The following is a 17,343-nucleotide window of genomic DNA, read 5'->3' on the forward strand; positions in this document are numbered from 1 at the left end:
CTCAGCCTCAGTGATTAGCTCCCAGTTTCAGTCTCCCATTCAGACTGTGGTTTCAACACTCCTGACCAGGTCCTTCCCCATTGCCTCCCCCTACCTCAAAGGATCAAGCTTAAAGCAAGGGACTTGGCCCAGAGACCATCAGTGAAACTCCACATTCCTAAACATTTGTTCTTTGAAATGTCTTTCTCAATTAGATCTCACCCAAATGTTTGAGAGTCAGGCTGACTTCCAACTTCCTACTCCAGAGCAGACATGTTGAGCCTGCATAATTACTGTAGCCAGCTTTATTTGCTATAAAAACATGGATTTTTTTTTTTTTTTGCTCCTTCTCAACTGTAAAATAATCAATAAATAGAATCCAGATGAAAAATGCCAGCATTTAGGAGAACAACTCTTTTATGGCTCTTTTCTTTTGGGTCTAATTAACACATTGGGGATAAAATGTGCTGCTACATTTGCCAACCAGCAAAGGTGAAACATACACTCTCCTTTCCTCCTGCAGGGACACAGCTTCACATCAGGAACACAGGTAAAACAGACAGGCCGTTTCAAAACATTGTGAAATGCTCCACAAACAGCTATGGAAACCTGTGAGGTAGACTTCAACTCTTCTCTGTTCACACTGGCTGTTCAATTTTTTTTCTCTGTCCCCTAAGAACACATCACATAGTTGCTGTCAAATGAAACACAGAGAGTCCCGTGAGCAGGAGAAGCAATCTCTCTGTTTTGTTTTGTTTTGTTTTGTTTTGTTTTGTTTGTCTTTTTAGGGCTGCACCCCCATGGCATATGGAAGTTCCCAGGCTAGGGGTCGAATTGGAGCTACCAAATTCAAGCCATGTCTTCGACCTACACCACAGCTCATGGCAACGGTGGATCCTTAACCCACTGAAGGAAGCCATGGCTTGAATCTGTGTCCTCATGGATACGAGTCGGGTTCATTACCACTGAGCCACAATGGGAACTTCCCTGACTCTCTTTTAAATGAGGAAGACATGCCTTTTTGGACAATGACCACCTGAGCCATGAAAGTTTCATGTGGGGCTCTCAGAGTGGATGACACCTTTTCAATTATAACACTGCTATAATAAACCCCCACAGAGCCACAGGCCATGGAGTCTATATCCAACACAGGATACCTATTTGTTCCCTAATTATATTGCAATATATTCTCCCTGCATGTGTACTGATGAAGATAAAATATTCTTTTAATTCTATGGCCTCCTGCAGGGTAAAGGAGAGGGGACCATACATGGGCAAATTCTGGGAGTTCCTGATACTAAATCACAGCCTTTGTTCCAGGCTCCCTCATTGCATAATCACTCAAGAAAATCACTCACTTTCCCTTATTCTAACACAGCGGTTCTCTCTTCGTGGTCCAGGGGCCAAGATCATCAGCATCACCTGGGAACTTGTTAAAAATTCAAATGACTATGCCCACTCCCAGACCTACTCAGTCAAAACTTTGGGACTGGAGCACAGCAATCTGTGTTAAAACAATCCTTCCACGGTTACGTCTGAGAAGCACTGGTCTACAAAACTGGAAGGAAAGAGCATCATTTTAAATAGAATCAGGGACCAGGAATACCTGGACTCTATAGGGCCTGGGCTCCTTTCTGAGCATCTGTCTCCATCTGCAGAGTCAGGGCTCCATTTATCCATCTGTACAATGGGGCTACGGGGTTCACCGAGAAGCTGTGGAGGCTGGAATTTAAGAGGTTCGCAGTTACCTGGCACCAGTCTCTATGGATACCTAGCAAGATCACAGTTGCCAATACTCACCAGCTCCCTCCCGCCATGCTCTGACTGGCAGAAGCTCTGCAGAGCAGTCCTCCAATGCCATATCTAAGGTCATCATTGCAGCTGCCTCTGGGTTACCCTTGGCAACCAGGAGCCAGTGGTCATGGAAGCCCACGGATCACCAAATCTCATGGTCAGTAGTTTCAAGCCTTTTCACCTTGGAGTCTTGAACCACTAAAGTGGCTTGGAATTATTTTTGTTATATCATCCCATTTCAGCACATCTTTAGACACCTTTGTGTATTTGCCTCTGCTCTACAACTAGACTTTAAGCCTGTGGAGGAGGACACCTAGGAGGTCATGGTCATGAGGTAGAGGACCCTGCCTGACTGCTTCATTGCTGGCTCCCCAAGGCCTGGACCAGTGCCTGGCACAAACTAGGAGCTCAAGAACTGCTTGTTGACTAAACATTCCTAGCACAGTAAATGCTCTGCCTACAGTAAGTCCAACAGTATCCCCAAATCTTCGAGTATCTAAATTCTAAAAGTTATGGCTGGGAAAGGTTTAAAGAAAGTGACTTGAAACCCCAGGGGACAAGGAGAAAAGGGCGAAGCAAGAGCCTATTTCCCAGCTGGAGCCACAACCCTTGGTTCACGGGTGCTGACTTCCCCGCCAATTGCTTACCCAAGGTCTGGAAATAGAAGACCTCCGGGCCAGGTTCTGAGCTTGATTCTAAGCAGCTGGTTCTTGCAGCTGTCGTAGTGCTTCTCACCTCAAAGGCCAGATTTCTACTGGTTGTGATGCTGCTGCCTTTTAACCAAACACTTAACAAGAGGTGACCTTTCCTACCCCTAAGTGATTTAAACCTTGTGCTCCACAATCCTTCTTCAATTAGAAATCTCAGGCTCAATTCCAAATCCTCCCTCCAGGAATTATCCCTAATCCTGCTCTCTCCAAACATGATCTCACCTGGGAAGCCTATACTCACTTTCTCAGCTACAAAACAGTGGAGGCTTTTTCCCTGTGGATTGCATTTTTCCCAGCTGGGCAGAGCCTTAAGGGCCCCTTTACCTCCAGACTTCGGTGCAGGAACAAGATAGATAACCAACCGACACCTAAGTGATTTGTCCTAGAGGATGATCACAGCACAGCACCTAACAAGGGACCAGTTCTCTGCCTCTAACCTCACACACACCCAGTCTTCCCGTCTGCAAAGGTCTTATAGTGGACGGATTGGGAACACTTGCCCTGTGATGAGAAAGTGGTTAGGGACAGAGTACCAGAAAAAGCCCTAAACTAGGAATCCGGGGACCTGGTTTGCATTTTCTTCCACACTTTATTAGCTCTAAGGGAATCCTTTCACTTCTCTGGGGCTTCCTTTGCAGATCTGTGAAATGGGAGGAAGAGGTGGAGACCGAAGTCAAGGACCTTGAATTTCTCGAGGCTTAAATAGCATGTGAACAGCGGAGGAAGCTGGCGCGTGGTGAGAGAAGCTGATCGAGTGGCTGAAGGTCAATGCCCTCTGGGGACCCCGCCCAACCTTCAGAGGACAAGGGCCGAGAGACACTCTCCGCAAAGCCCTCAGCTCTCGGTCCCTCTAAATCTTTCGAGGGAAGCTTTCCAACAGCACTCCAACAAAGAGGGCCGCGGAGCCGGGGTCCCGCTAGCTCCGCGGAAGCTGCACGGGGTAGAGAATCCTGCCTCCCGGACCCTGGGAGCTAAAGGACACGCGCCCCTCGGCAGGCTCCGAAAGCCTCGGCCAGCCTTGGCTCGCCGTCACCTGGTCAGGGTATTAACCCGTGCTTTCCCGGCAGAGCGCGGAAAAGGCGCTGATGCCTGGGCACGAGTACCCTGGCGAGAGAGAGCTGAGATGGCCAGGAGCCCAAACCACCCAAAGGCCTCCTTTAACCTGCATGAAGGCCCTGCTCTATGCGCTCCCGGGGCGGGGGGAGTGGTAGGAGGGACAGCGGGAGATTCTGTAGCTGAGCCTCTTTGGAATATTTTTCTAAAGAACACGACAACATTAGAGAAGTCAGACCAGCCTCGCAGCGCAGGCTAGCGGGGACGGATCCCGAGAAGCGGCTACGATAGGATGGAGTCCCGGAGTCCAGGTCTGGGAGAAAAAGCCAGGGCTCCAGGGTTCCGACAATAGTCAAGACGAGGTGCCGCGCTCCCAGGTTCCGGTCGGGTGACGGTTTCGTCCCACTCATGGACCTCGATCCCCGCGAGAGACGATTTTCCTTATTTTTAGTCGTATTTTTTCTAACAATTAGGAAAATAAACCAAATCCAAGAGGAAGGTGGCTGCGCTCTTCGGCTTTAAGGGGCCACAACCACCACCCACCCCACCTCCAATACCACCACCCAAGGCTGGGTGAGAAGTTTGGAACTTCGGGACCGCGCTCCAGGTGCGCACTGGGAGTGACTCGCATCTCTTAACTTCGGGAGCTGAGGTCGCTCCGGGGGTGAAGGAGGAACATCCGAGAAGTAGACCCAAGTGGCCGGCGCCCCAGACTTCCCCAAGAGAGTGGGGAAGACCGGATGAGAAAGAAAGGAAGGGGATATACGTTTCGTTTCGCGCCTCCAAAAAGCAAAAGTGCACATGGCACCGGCCGGGGTTCGGCGGCAGCGAGGCGCACCGCTAGGCACCGCGGGGCACCTGGCAGAGCCTCGCAGGCTCTGCGCCCGGGCCGGCTCGGGGTGGGAGTTTCCAGACTCGGGCGGGCGGGCGCCCTCCCTGGGACAAATGCGCCGCGCTGCTGCGCTCCGGTCTTCCCCCGCCGCGGGCGCTGCGTCCCGACTGCGGCCAGAGAGCCCGCGCCTGCCCACGCCAAGGGGCCCCCACGTCCTGCCGGACCCCTGGCGTTCTACCCGCACTCACCTCCTCCCACCCCCAACTCGGCTTCCGCAGTCCAGACCTCGGCAGGACTGCGGGGATCCAAGGAGCGGGTGGAAAGTTAGTCGCGGGGATGCAAAGCCCCTTTCCCGGTATCAGAACCCCCAACCCCCGTCTCCCTGTGCCCCCAGCGCTCCGAGGCCTCGCGGTCCCTGTCCAGTCACCTACCTGCTTCGCGGTTCGCCCCGGGCTCAGCCAGCCAGTCGAGGTCCTGTTGTCCGGAGCCCGAGACGCGCCGGAGCGTCGGGCCAGAAGCCGGAGCTGCGGGCAGCCCAGAGCTAGGCAGCGGGCGGCGCGCACCGGGAGCGAGTGAGCGAGTCGGCGGGCGGCTGGAGCCGCGACTGCTGCTGCCGCCGCCGCCGCTGCCGAGCCAGCCGCCACCCCCTTCGTCCCTCAGCCCCTCCCTCTCTCCTTCCCTCCCAGCCTCCCTCCTCCCTGCTCGAGGCTGCCTCCCTCCTTTCTCCCCCCACCCTTTTTTTTTTTTTTCCTCTCTCTCTCTTCGGTCCTTTCAGTCCCTGCTCTCTCTCTCGCTCTTGCTCTTTTTCCTATGTTTCGTGTCTCTCTCCAGCTTTCCTTTGGTTTCTTTTTTCTCTGATTCAGTCTTTCCTAGCCTCTCTTCTCGCCTCCCTCCACCCACCCCCCACCTTTTTGTTCTTTTGCTCGTTTCTCTCCGTTTCCTCTTTTCTCTCTCTAGCCTTTCCCTCTTTTTGCCATTTTCTCCTCCGTTTCACCTTTTCCTGTGCTTTCATCCCTACTCTCCTTCTCCCTCGGGTGGGTCAAAGTGGCCTGCGTACCATCTCTTCCCAGCTCGAAAGGATCCCACCCTGGAGTCCGGGGCCACGGGAGCCCTGAGCAGTATTGGTGTCAGGCTAAGGAAGGATGGAGAGGGACCGGCCAGGGCTAGAGACGAGGGATTGAGAAACACCTGGATGGGGAAGGGGTGGGGCGTGGCGGGACAGCAAGAAGGCCAAGAACTCAGAATATCAGGGCCCTAGGCCTGCATTGCTGAGCCATGCCCAATAAACGGAGGAAACTGAGGCCCAGGGAGAAGAGAGCAGGGACTTGCCTTGCTGAGGTCTATTCCACAGGCAAGGCCTGCCTAGACCATCTCTGCTCCTGGCAGCTTGGGAAGGGCTCCTCCACTGATCCCGGAAATGCAGGTGCCAGATGCCCATCCACTGCCAGCATCTCTGCCTGGCCCAATCCCCCAGGTCCCTAGGGCCTCCAAGAGGAAGACTTCTCCCTCCCACAGCACCTTAGGACATATCACTGCCCTACAACATTCCTAGGGGTCTGAGCCAGAAAGAAGGGGAGGACATGGCTCCATAGTCCAAGGGAACCCCTTCTTCCCACCCCCACTCTTCTCCAAGCACTTCTGGACTTATCAACTACTCCTGCTTATCAGGGATGGAGTAGCAGCAGGGTGCTTTGCTTGTGTGGTTTGTCTCCTTTTCTCCTTGAACAGCAAGAGCAGGAAGGCCCAGACGTGGGAAAAGGTGCTGAACACACCCTGGGAGAATACTATTTTTGTGTGAATAAAGCAGATTCATTCTGAGGCTTTGGGAAATGCATGTCTGTACATGCGTCTGAGCACCTAGCCCACTCAGGTCAACTTCAATAATGGACTTCATTGTGGGTATGACAGGCAAGTTCTGCTCAGGGCTGGGACTAGGTTGAAGCCAATGAGACACACCTAAGACACAAAATGTAAGGAGGTACTCACTTTCTAGGTTATGCAGACAAATCTTAGGGCTGTCACCAACCAGCTATGTCACCTTGGTCCATCACTGCCCCTCTCTGGCCTTCTGTTCCCCCACCTGACTATTTAGAGGCTGAAATGGATGTCCTCTAGGGGTTTCTCCAGCTCTGAGGGGCTGCAGGTTGTGGGCATCAGAGATGATTAAGAGAATGGGTTCTAACTTTCTGGGTTTGTATTCCTGCTTTGCAACTGACTGACAGTGACACTGGATAGCTACTTAACCTCTCTAACTTCGGTTTCCCTATCAGTAAAATGTGGATGATAACAGTGCTGTGGGCCCTGTGAGGAATAAACCAAATATTGCACATAGTAGCACTTGATAACTGTTAGCATCTCATATAAACGTAGGTTTTGTTTGTGGGTTTTTTTTGTTTTTGGTTTTTTGTTTTTTTTTTTTTTTTGGTCTTTTAGGGCCACACCCATGGCACATGGAGGGTCCCAGGCTAGGGGTCCAATTGGAGCTGCAGCTGCTGGCCCACACCACAGCCACAGCCACACCAGATCCTAGGCTCGTCTTCAACCTAAACCACAGTGCACGGCAACACCGCATCCTTAACCCACTAAGTGAGGCCAGGGATCGAACCCATGTCCTTATGGATGTTAGTCGTGTTCGTTAACCACTGAGCCATGACAGGAACTCCCAAGGTAGGTTTTCGACTATCCTTTCTTCATCTTCACATTGCCTTTTGGATTATGAGTTGTAAATCCCATCTTCTCAAACTTCAATTTCAACAGGTTTGGGGAGGTGGGCAGTTCCTCCTGGATAAGCAGTCCACCCTGCTCAGCAAGCAGATGCATGGGACGCAACATGCTTCTCCATCTCTCACTTGCATTCACAATCAGCTGTGGACTGTATGGCTGAGGCTTGCTGGGCCCCCTCCACACTGAGCTGCGAATGGCCTGGTTTTCTGCCATACTCTAAAAAGCCACGCTGATCTATTAAGCTGCACCTTCTCTATTCAGCTGGCAGGCCTCCAAGGACACATGTCCCAACAGAGCCAGGAACACTTTTAGCAAACATCTCAGAGGGGCAGCTCCGGGTCACGTTGGAACCCACCATTCATCATTCGTTAGCCAGTCCCTGAGAGCCTACTTATGCCAAAGACTGCTTTGCACATCCTACTGCTGTATAATGTTCGACCCAACGGCAACAAGTTTATTTTGGAAGTTATGACAACATCTAGGATCAGGCTACTCATCCAAAGGCACAATCTGAGACAAAAGTCCACTCTTCTAAACGATAAGCCTTGGAGTTCCTGTTGTGTCTCAGCAGAAATGAGGGCATCTGAAGCCCAGTTCCACCTCCACACACTTCAGCCTGGATAGAAGCGGGAGGTGAGGAGGTGGGTAGGAGGACCTCATCCTTCTAAGAAGCTTATTGTCTGAATGCTGGTCTGCGGGGCAGAATGTCCAGGCTCAGACCATGCGGGTCCACACCTTTCCCTCGCTCGGGTGTGCAGGAAATTCCCTTTGTTTTCCTTCCCTTGTCCTCTTTTCCTGGCTGAGGGATCCCCTTTTCCTGTCCCTCTTCCTGCAGAAGTCTGGCTCAAAGACCCAGGGAGGAACATCCAACACCTACCGGGAATGGCTGGAATCTGAATGGTAGAAATATTGTAGGATCTTTAAACTCATCAAGAGAAAATGTCTACTTTCCCACCAGACTCTAAGGTATTTAGGGCCTTATTTACTTTCATATCTATTACAAAACCTTGCATGGGGTCTTGTTTTACAAAAAAGATTAAGTAAAATATTTAGAATTTTTTGGAGTTCCCATCGTAGTGCAGCGGAGACAAACCTGACTAGGAACCGTGAGGTTGTGTGTTCGATCCCTGGCCTCACTCATTGGGTTAAGGATCCGGTGTTGCTGTACCTGTGGTGTCGGCCAGCAGCTACGTGTCTGATTCGACCCCTAGCCTAGGACCTTTGTATGCCTCGGGTACAGCCCCAAAAAGCAAAAAAAAAAAAAAAATTAGGATTTTTTTTTTAAAGGGGGGCACCTGCAGCATATGTTCCCAGGCTAGGGGTCGAATAGGAGCTGCAGCTCCCCACCCACACCACAGCCACAGCAGTGCCAGATTCAAGCCATGTCTGCAGCCTACACTGCAGCTCGCCACAATGCCAGATACTTAACCCACCGAGTGAGGCCAGGCATCAAACCTGCATCCTCATGGATACTAGTCAGATTCTTAACACACTGAGCCACAACAGGAACTCTAGAATTTTTTTTTTTTTTTTTTTTTTTTTTTTTTTGGTCTTTTTAGGGACTCTCTCGCGGCACATGGAGGTTCCCAGGCTAGGGGTCAAATCAGAGCTACAGCTGCTGGCCTACACCACAGCCACAGCAACATCAGATCTGAGCCATGTCTGTGACCTACACCACAGCCCATGGCAACACCGGATCCTTAGCCCACTGAGGGAGGCCAGAGATCGAACCCAAAACCTCATGGTTCCTCGTCGAATTTGTTTCCACTGTACCACAATAGAAACTCCTAGAATTTACTAATAATGCCTATATATGGTCTCATTTAAAACTCTCAAAAATGCTATCTAGCAGGCATTATTATCCCCTTTCCAAAAGGGGAAACTGAAGTTCTAGTAGAGTAACTTACCCAAGGCCATGTAGCTAGAAAGTGACAACCCAAATTTGAACTCAAGCTGTTTCTTCTTTTTTTATTAAAAAATATTTTCATTAAAGTATATTTGATTTACAATGTTGTCACAATTGCTGATGCACAGTCATACACACACAGTCACACACACATATAATTTTCCATCATGTTCTATCCCAGATTAGATATAATTCCCTGTGCTATACAGTAAGATTTATTGTCTATCCATTCTTTTTTCTTTTTTTTTTTTTTTTTTGTCTTTTTGCCATTTCTTGGGCCGCTCCCATGGCATATGGAGGTTCCCAGGCTAGGGGTCCAGTTGAAGCTGTAGTCACTGGCCTATGCCAGAGCCACAGCAACTCAGGATCCGAGCCACGTCTGCAACCTACACCACAGCTCACGGCAACGTCGGATCCTTAACCCACTGAGCAAGGCCAGGGATCAAACCTGCAACCTCATGGTTCCTAGTCAGATTCATTAACCGCTGTGCCACGACGGGAACTCCTATTGTCTATCCATTCTAAATGTAATAGTTTGCCTCTACTAACCCCAAACGCCCAGTCCATCCCACTCCCTCCCCCTCCCCCATGACAACCACAAGTCTGTTCTCCATGTCTGGGTCTGTTTCTATTTTGTAGATAGGTCCATTTGTGCCATATTTTATATTCCACGTATAAGTGATATTATATGGTATTTGTCTTTCTCTTTCTGACTTCTTTCACTTAGTATAATAATCTTTAGTCGCATCCATGTTGCTACAAATGGCATTATTTCATTCTTTTTTATGGCTGAGTAGTATTCTATTGTATATATGTACCATCTTCTTAATCCATTCCTCTGTTGATGGACAATTAGGCTGTTTCTATGTCTTGGCTATTGTGAATAGTGCTGCAATGAACATAGGGGTGCATGTATCTTTTTGAATTCAAGCCTTTTGAAAGCTCTGTCCTCAGCGCCATAGAGTGTCTCACTGCAGGACTGGGACAGAGTAAGACAAGTGAAGGGCCAACTCTACACTCTCACGACCCTGAGAAAAAGCAGCCGTTGGATACTTGCAAAGAATTAGAAAGGACTGTGGGATCCCTGTTTCCTAGCAAGGGACGAAGAAACTGAGGAGCAGGCAGGATCTAAGGCAACTCAGCAGTGTTATATCTGCACACATAATACACACTAACACAGTACACCCAGCACATCTTCAAATATACCCACACACAACAATCCTGCTCAGGACACAAATTTCTAGGAGATAACAACCCAACACACCTACATACACACCAGTACAACCCAAAATGCCTTCATGTGCATATAATACAACTCCTGCACTCACTTAAAAACAGGAGAAGGGAGTTCCCTGGTGACCTAGTGGTTAAGGATCTGGCATAGTCACTTCTGTGGTTTGGGTTCAATCCCTGGCCCAGGAACTCCTGCTTACCATGGATGCTGCCAAAAAAATTAAAAAATAAAAGTAGGAATTCCCATCATGTCACTGTGGAAACTAATCCAACTAGAAACCATGAGGTTACAAGTTCAATCCCTGGCTTCGCTCAGTGGGTTAAGGATCTGGCATTGCTGTGGCTGTGGCGTTGGCCAGCAGCTGTAGCTCTGATTTGACCCCTAACTTGGGAACCTCCATATGCCACAGGTGTGGCCGTAAAAAGACAAAAACATAAAAATAAAAAGTAAACTAAAATAAAAATATCTAATAATTAAAAAAAAAAACAGTAGAGAGGATCAAGAAAAACTCAAATGGTATGACTCTTTTCACAAGCTTTTTATGAACCCACAACCAGCAATTGAAGTCTTAATTAACTTGGTTGTATTTATTAAATCATGTTCAATATTTAATAACTTTGAATACAGATTGAATATTTAATGAGATTGGAAGAGATCTATTTACGCATAAACGTCAGAGTGCCAATTGATTAGAATTGAGAATCAAATTGGTGACTCATTCTCAGAGGCTAGTGCTAGAGATCTCTGAATTCTACATTTTCATGGGTTTCCTTAAGTTATAGGTATCATCATGAAATTACTACACTATTATTTGTTGTGATGCTCCACTATTAATAGACTATTATGCAGTCCCAAGAAATGTGGCACTTAGACAATGAATTTTCTTGCATCCAGGAAAACTGGGATTGGGTCTCATTCTCTTTCCTTCATGTTTACTAGGAAAAGAGAACACGTATGGTGCTGTGAAATCCATCTTGTCTTAAGCCCTTAGTCTTTTTTTTTTTTTTTTTTTTTTTTTTTTTTTTTTGTCTTTTTGCCTTTTCTAGAGCCGCTTCCCATGGCATATGGAGGTTCCCAGGCTAGGGGTCAAATCGGAGCTGTAGCCACCGGCCTACGCCAGAGCCACAGCAACGTGGGATCCGAGCTGCATCTGCAACCCACACCACAGCTCACGGCAACGCCGGATCCTTAACCCACTGAGCAAGGCCAGGGATCCAACCCGCAACTTCATGGTTCCTAGTCTGATTTGTTTCCACTGTGCCACCACAGGAACTCCTTAAGCCCTTAGTCTTAAGGCACAAGATGATCTAGAAGGAATTTATGTGGCATACTTTGTCCAAGACCAATTTGTCCAAAAGAGGGAACTCTGCTTTGTGCACTAGAGACAAGCAACATGAATTTCTGAATCAAAATAAGAGAATCAGATGCAAAATGAAGCTTTCTGAGGCATCATGGAGATTCAGGAAAATCCTTGGAGGATCTGAAATTCTGGAAATCAGTGAATGAACTTGGCATATCCATATGTGCAGATTTTACATAGGTCATGGTTATATCATTGATGCTATCTGGGTAAAAAGTAATTATAAAATGTGGTTTGTTAGGGGCCAAAGTTAAATCGTTGGAAATAGTCCCTGTGCCACAGCAGTCAGCAGCCCATCAGGCTAGAAACTACTTACATACAAAAGAGCAAATTCATTCTCCATCAAGGAACTCGTCTAGCCCACACACCTTTGTCATATTCTGATTTGCTTTGATTTGGGCTCTAAAGCAAATGTAAATAAATGTTGTCAAAAGAATAGTAACAACAATAAAAGCATTTGGTGGAGAGTAAGCCTCTGACTCAAGTTAGTGTCAACATACACTGATACCACAGTATTTTCATTTTATTTGCAGCAGATAATTGGGGAAACTATACCTCTAAACCCTTCTCCCTCTCCCTGTCTTCAATAATCCGCTGCCCTGACATCCTATCTGATAGCCACACTGGTTTACCAGCATGTCCTGAATTCAACACAGTGTTCTGGGCTCCCTGATTTTATTTCTGCTGTTCTCAGATCCCCTTCCCATCTTCTCTCAAGCTTGGCAAACTCCAGTCTCTTCCTTTAAAAGTCTACTCATTAGGAGTTCCCTCGTGGCCCAGAGGGTTGGGGATCCAGCTTTGTCACTGTTGTGTCTCTGGCTATAGCCGTGGCATGGATTCCATCCCTGGCCCGGGAATTCCCGCATGTTGTGGACATGGCCAAAAAATAAGTAAATTAAATCAATCAATCAATCAATAAGTCTGTTCATTAGCAAAGAATTCTTGGCCCCCTCACCCTATCTGTTTACCTACTTCAATTTGCACTTTTCTTTTTTTCTAATTAGCATTTCTCTCACTGTCACTTGACAGTGGCAGTGAATTCCATAAGATCATTTCAGTATCTCCAGTGTCTAGCACAGTGCCTCGCCATGTTGGATGGATGGGATGGATACTAAGACTTAAATGGATGCATGGATGGGTGGATGAATGGTTGAACTTGGAAATAAAGGTACAGGGGTTGTACTTATGAATTTTTATCCTTCGACTTGAGTTGAGCAAGGTGTTGGTGTAGGAACCATCTTGCTTTCCAGGAAGCTCATAAGGCCACTCATTCTTAGGTTGAAGTCAAAGCTCAAAGAGGTTAGCCACTCCTTATCCCTTGTGTTTTCATCCAACAATCATTTATGAAGTTCTTACTCTGGGCCAGGCTCTCCACTCACTGCACTGAGTCACAATCCATTTACTGAATCAACCCAAGGGGATCTCTAAGGGTGCACAGGGTCCAGGGGCAGCCTCTTTTCTCCAGTCCTGTTGGCAGTCTCCCTGCAGCAACCAAGAGACTTCAAGGGAAGCAGAAGAATCTCCTCCCCAGGAGGGGGGTCTGGGATTCCCACCCAGTGGTAGTTGGATTTGGCAAATCCTTAGCTTTTTATAAGCGCCTCAAATCCTTTGTGGAAGTAGGTAGGGTATCAACTTGGTTCTTCCACATAAAACAAACTGCCCTCTTCCTCTTCAGCTTCTTCTGCCACCACTCCCTGCTCTGCACTGGATCCTCCAGCAAAGCCAAAAGTCCTGTGGCCCTGTGTCTAGAAGAGCACAAGCTCCATGAGAAAAGGGACTTTGTTTTGCTTGCCACCATATATTCAGCACCTAGAACAACACCTGAAACATAATAGGCCATCAGTGAATGTTGGTGGAATTAATGAATGAATAAGATGTCATATCTTTATCTTTGCTAGTGATGATCTTCTGTTTGGAATGCCCTTCTATCTTTCTTCAGCCTAACTCTTACTCATCCAGTGGGCAACATAGGTATAGTCTCCCCTGGAATGTATTCCTTGAAGCACCTATAGGCTGGACAGAACATGCCTCCTCTGAGTTTCCTGGCACCCTGTGCATAGGCCTCTCTTATCACCAACCTCAGCATACCGCATTTATCTATTATGTGTCTGATTTCCACACTGAACTGTGAGATCTTGAAGCCAGGAACCATATGCTATTCATCTTCATACCCTCAACTCCTTGGCAAAGTGTCTGGAATGCAGAAAGCGCTCTATAAAGATTTGTCAGGTTAAACTAAACAACCCCAAGTGGATGCAGGTTGGGTCATACCAAATGTGACTGCTGATTCATCTGGTCATTTGGCAAATATTGATTGAGGGCCTACGATGTGCCAAGCACTATCTAGGTACTGGAGAGCGAGCTCTGAGCCAAACAGACAAAAATAATGATAATGATGGTGCTTGTCAATTAGACACAACCTAGATATCTTATCAGCTTAGCTAAGTAGTGTGTAGAGTCAATATGTAGCCTGTTTTCAGCTTCACCATAATATTTAACCATAATATTATTTAAGTTTAGGCAGGAAATTCAGGTCCTAGTAACTCAATAGTGTCTCTTTCCTGGGCCTCAGGGTCCCCGCCCATGTAATGAACACATTCTGTGGTCTCCCATGAGATATTCTGATATGTGTTTATACAGGGGCCTCTGACATTCCTTGCACATTTTAAACTTTCAGTCATTTGCCTAGAAACGCTTTTCAAATAGCATTAAGTATTTCAAGGCTTAGAAAACACTTCACAATTGCACAAAATACATTTGTGTTTAAGATCCCATGGTAAATAAAAAATTAAAGTTCAATCAGCTTTCAATTCAGTTGAAATTCAATTTGCCTTTACATGCCTTTCATGGATTTCTTTGATCAAACCCACTACCTATATTACATTTAACAGATTTTTTTTGAGTCCTTCTATGGTGTCAGGTACTGTAGTAGGCGCTAAAGAAAACCAAGATTAATAAGACATGATCTTGACCTTTAGAGAGCTCCCAGTTTAGCAGGAGACACTGAAACATACCTTACCTCCTGGAACACATGAGACAGAGACATTCTGCAACCGAGGTATGCAGAAGATGCTGCAAGAGTGAGGAGGATAAACACCTGCATCTTGCCCGGGGAAGTATTAGGGAAGGCTTGATGGAAGTGGTGATGCCTGAGTCGATCCTAAGTCCATGAGTAGAGTTTGAAAAACAGTGAGGAGAAGGGAAAGGCTAGAGAGAGAAATGGCACGAGCACAGTGATTGGAGGCGTATGGTCCAGTCTCAAGTGATACTTGCCATGGGCAGCTGGAGCAATCATATCTGCAGGGGAAAGGAGAGAAAAAGGTGGCAAGGTGAGCTGGGCTCGGATATTAACTCATAATAAGCTAAAATTTTATTTCGGAGATAATGGAGACTATTATTAAAGCTTAAATGTTTTACAATTACATGATACGTTTATGTAAATATTATATGTGTTTTAAAGACACTATTCTGTCACCCCCCCCAAAAAAAAACTGTATAAAGACCAACACTATCAGACTTTTATAGTGTATCCTGTGTGTCAGAGGGCACTGTACTAAGTGCCTGATAAGCACTGTCACATCTCTTCACAAAACCTTGAGATGTAGGTACCAGGGTGCCCATTTTACAGATGTAGCAATAGAGGTTCTGAGTGGTTAAGTCTCCCAGCTGGTCTCTAGCAGACTTGGAACTTGAAAGTAGATGGATCTGACTTCAAAGCACAGGATTTTTTTTTTTTTTCTTTTTAGGGCCACACCTGCAGCATATGGAGGTTCCCAGGCTAAGGGTTGAATCAGAGCTATAGATGCCAGTCTACACCACAGCCACAGCAATGCAGGATAGAAGCCAGATCCTGAACCCACTGAGCGAGGTCAGGGGTAGAACCTGAAACCTCATGGTTCCCAGTCAGATTCGTTTCCACTGTGCCATGACAGGAACTCCCAGAGCCCAGGATTTTAACCTCCAGGCTGTGGCTGCCACTTGTACAATTTTACAATTCAGGAATGAGGGACTTACTAAAATTCTCTTTTTAGCCTTCTTATATATCAAAAATCAAAATGATCACACTCTTTAACCCGGTAATGAGATTTCTGGTAACGAATCTTAAAGAAATCATCAGAAATTCACCCAAATATGCGTGCACAAAGATGACTATTGCAATGTTATTTATAATAAAGAAAAGTTGGAAGCAACCTAAGTGTCCACCATTAGCGAAAAACGTTCATTATAAAGTGATGGAGTATGGAATTCCCATTGTGGCTCAGTGGAAATGAATCTGACTAGCATCCAGGAGGACACAGGTTCAATCCCTGGCCTTGCTCATTGGCTTAAGGATCTGGTGTTGCTGTGAGCTGTGGTGTAGGTCACAGACGTGGCTGAGATCTGGCATTGCTGTGGCTGTGGCATAGGCCAGCGGCTACAGCTCCAATTTGACCCCTAGGGACCTCCATATGCTGTGGGTACAGCCCTAAAAAGAGAAAAATAAAATGAAAATAAAGTGATGGAGTATAGGGTCGAAAATTATATATATATATATATATTATATATAGTCTGAACTGTGTAAATAAAAAAATGCACAGCAAAAAGATGGAAAAGACACACATTGAAATATAATTAAGTAGTGACTTCTTCGAGGAGGTTAGGATTTTTTCCCCACACCACATTCCAAATTTTCTACATTTAAGCCACCTCATTCTTGAAATCAGGAAAAAAATAAATTTTATTAAAAAAAATCCAGGAGTCTCCTGGTGGCTCTGTGGGTTAAGTATCCTATGTTGTCACTGCTATGGCTTGGGTTCGATCCCTGGCCCGGGAAGTTACTCATGCCCACAAGCAGGGCCAAAAAAAATAAAAATAAATAAATAAATAATCCATCCTGGTCTTGATGGGAGCTGGGTCAGCCAGGGCAGTAGGTGAAATCAGAGATGTCACAGCCATATCACCTCCCTGCCCCTGGATCCCAGAATGTGTAGATATCAAGACATTGACTGAGCCAGTTCCCTGGCTGTGGCATGCAAGGGTCTGAATTCAAACCATTTCATTTACTCGCAGATTCATCATTCATCTTAAAATCAAAAATATAAATTGCAGTGTTCTTGCCATTTGTTGAACACTTCTGTTAACTACCATGGTGTTTGTTCTTTGGCCTGATGGCGTTAGTTCCTCAGAGAAGATAAGGAAGGAGGAACAAACAAATCCAGAACCTTAGGGCCCAACCCGGGAAATGATCTGTCTGGTTAAGCGCTGAAACTTACTCTAAGATTGGTGGGCCCTCTCAGAGGAATTGGAATTAAAGCTAATAACCCAATTTGGAATAATTTAAAGCTCTTTTTAGGGAAGTTTTTGACTCAATTGGGCTCATTATGCACGAGTTTAATGTGTAACAATTTGTTCCTGAAAGCTAACATTATTGTTGGCAATAAAGATAGGAAGTGGAAATAAGTTTCCAATATGGAAAGCAGATTTATCTCTCGTCTCACATGGACTTGTTCCGGGTCTCTGCTTATGAATCACACCGTGCTCCCTGCAGTAAGATGCTGTCCATGCAGTTGGTTATGATAAATGGCCCATAATTGTGAATCTGATATTGGTTTTCAATATTGAATTTATCATTCTGTCCTCTTAACAGATATTAAATACTTTTAAGAATTTATCCATTTGCCTGATCCATCTGTGATTTTTCAATATGTAAAATTTATTAGTTTCCTAGTTTTTTGAGATTTTAACAGCCGACAACATCATTAATAATGCTGA

The 17,343-nt window shown here is 46.5% G+C and overlaps 1 protein-coding gene and 2 long non-coding RNA genes across 19 annotated transcripts in view; 1 reads left to right on the forward strand and 2 right to left on the reverse strand.

Annotated features, from left to right (window-relative positions):
* MEGF11 (multiple EGF like domains 11) overlaps window positions 1-5,009 on the reverse strand; it is a 380,511-nt gene extending 375,502 nt beyond the window's left edge. For 14 of the 16 annotated variants that reach the window (XR_002346342.1, XR_002346341.1, XM_021100245.1 and 11 more), the window contains exon 1: window positions 4,800-4,993. The gene's annotated coding sequence lies outside the window, so the exon portion shown is untranslated. Of the gene's footprint in view, window positions 1-4,799 lie in introns of all 16 variants that reach the window. The other 2 variants (XM_021100246.1, XM_021100251.1) reach the window with 2 other exon arrangements.
* Window positions 854-4,847, forward strand: LOC110261939. Its single transcript, XR_002346345.1, has 3 exons — window positions 854-3,219; window positions 4,010-4,143; window positions 4,763-4,847. It is a non-coding gene; the product is annotated as an uncharacterized LOC110261939 (long non-coding RNA).
* The window catches only part of LOC110261940, a 29,952-nt gene continuing 24,023 nt past the window's right edge, over window positions 11,415-17,343 (reverse strand). The window contains exons 2-3 of one of the 2 annotated variants that reach the window (XR_002346350.1): window positions 14,612-14,889; window positions 11,415-13,413 (exon numbers count right to left, since the gene is read on the reverse strand). This is a non-coding gene — a long non-coding RNA (uncharacterized LOC110261940). Of the gene's footprint in view, window positions 13,414-14,606; window positions 14,890-17,343 lie in introns of both variants that reach the window. The other variant, XR_002346351.1, reaches the window with a different exon arrangement.

Source organism: Sus scrofa, chromosome 1 (assembly GCF_000003025.6).
Source record: "Sus scrofa isolate TJ Tabasco breed Duroc chromosome 1, Sscrofa11.1, whole genome shotgun sequence".
In the NCBI taxonomy this organism is placed as follows: domain Eukaryota; kingdom Metazoa; phylum Chordata; class Mammalia; order Artiodactyla; family Suidae; genus Sus; species Sus scrofa.